This window comes from Eumetopias jubatus, unplaced genomic scaffold, assembly GCF_037043125.1.
Source record: "Eumetopias jubatus isolate StellerSeaLion01/CBP00866 unplaced genomic scaffold, mEumJub1_p1.0 scaffold_5, whole genome shotgun sequence".
Lineage (NCBI taxonomy): Eukaryota > Metazoa > Chordata > Mammalia > Carnivora > Otariidae > Eumetopias > Eumetopias jubatus.
Genome location: NW_028274811.1, coordinates 111,800,403 through 111,802,230, shown reverse-complemented (window position 1 = coordinate 111,802,230; position 1,828 = coordinate 111,800,403). Strand labels below are relative to the sequence as shown.

Here is a 1,828-nt window from a genome sequence, read left to right as displayed (position 1 = left end):
AAGCAGTACTAAAGAGACAATTTATAGCTGTAAACCCTTATGTTAAAAAAGAAAGATTTCAATTCAACAACCTAAATCTACACCTTAAAGAACTAGAAAAAGAAGAACCATGTAAACTCAAAGCTAGCAGAAAGAAGAAAATAATAAAGATCAGAGAATGATGTAGTACATTTGGTAAGGCTGCCTAACAAGTACAGGACAGGAACTCAGTATCATTTTTCTTTCTGTTAGAAACTCAACAATATGCGTTCCATTTTAAAAACACTTCTCCAGGCGATGAGATATTATTATAGACACTAACCTGAAACAGGAATAGTTGTCCCCTTTTTCTGGTTGAGCCTGGAGATGAGGATGGAACAGAGAGCACAGTCTTTTTAAGTTCAGTTACCAGGATTAAAGATTCATTGGAGAATAAACTTTTTCCATTTGTGCTGTCACCTTTAGAGTGTGGCTTTAAATTATTTTCTTAGAGCTTTCCAGCTTGCCTCAGGCTCTGGGTACCACCCTGCAGCTTTACACACCAGATGGACCACTTTGGCATCGCTGTTCTTGATGAGAAGATGTGAGGAATTTTCTATTCCTATAAAATGAGAAGGGAACAAGCAGTTCAACTAAGAAATCAAGTGTTTTGATTCTAATTGAGTGTTTTGAATATGATGAGCCAAACAGAAGGACTGTGATCTCCTGTACAACCTAGGGAGAAAACAATGATTTTATGAATAACTTTATCAAAATTAATGATTGCCCCCCAAGGAATCAAATGTAGCAGAAAAACACAAGAACCAGAAAATTTAAAGACCTAAAATAATTGAAAATTTTGGAGAAAATAAGATAATAATGAGAAGTTGAGCATAAGAATTTAAAAAAATGGATGGATACCCATTGGGTCCGTTAAAATAGAATTAACAAATACACACACAAAAAAGAATTTATAGCAGTTTCAGAAGCACACTAAAAGCTGGTTGAATGGCACAGTTCTGATTAAAAGTCCTTACACTCTACCCACAGAGGTCAAATTGTCAAAGCAGAGCCCTAGAAAGAATGCATTTTAATTAATAGTGTGTCATCCTTGTACAGGGGCCATGCTAATCTTCTCTGTGTTATTCCAATTTTAGCATATGTGCTGCCAAAGCGAGCACTGTACTTTACTTAACAGCAAATTTTACTAATAATCAGTGAAAGATACAAGCAAAAAGCAAGCACAAAGATAACAACATCTATCTCTGGAAGGGTCTGAACGATCATCTGTACCTCCCAAAAAATAGATTTTTGCACCGGGATATATTTTGTTTTCCGGCAAAGAGATGACTGTTCACTGTGTATGTTGTACATGTGTTGTACAGCTTGTCCTAGGAAGCTATTTAAGTTCAGAGCCTCTTTGTTTTTACATTCCATCAGTTACACAGGGAACTTACCTGACTAACTTCTGTTCTCTAAATTGTACCCCTAATCCATAAATTCCAGATTCGTTTATAGCAAGCAATGCAAAAATTCCGCTAAAAACATTCTTAGATGAGAACTTCGTTGGTTATCTTCCTACTTGTAAATTCCATCAGAGTGTTTACATGGAAGAGGGAGTTACAGAGCTGTTAATTCTTTTCTTTTTGCAGGGACCTGTATCAATAGCAGTACAGATCATGGCAGGTAGTACTGAGAGTGAATTAGCATATGCCAGATTATCCTGCACTCCCCAGACACCTTACTGTACATTGTGAAATGTGGCTTCTCTTAAGGCACTGGTGGAAGACAATGACACATTTCTGAGCATGCATGAAAGGGACACTGGGCTCCAATGAGAATGTTTGTGACCCTAACCTCTCTTAGCCAT

General features: G+C 36.9%; 1 non-coding gene across 1 annotated transcript; it reads right to left on the bottom strand.

Annotated features, from left to right (window-relative positions):
- Nucleotides 1–1,032: 1,032 nt before the first annotated feature.
- Nucleotides 1,033–1,139, bottom strand: LOC114203518 (U6 spliceosomal RNA). Its single transcript, XR_003607999.1, has one exon. It is a non-coding gene; the product is annotated as a U6 spliceosomal RNA (small nuclear RNA).
- Between the last annotated feature and the right edge of the window lie 689 nt (nucleotides 1,140–1,828).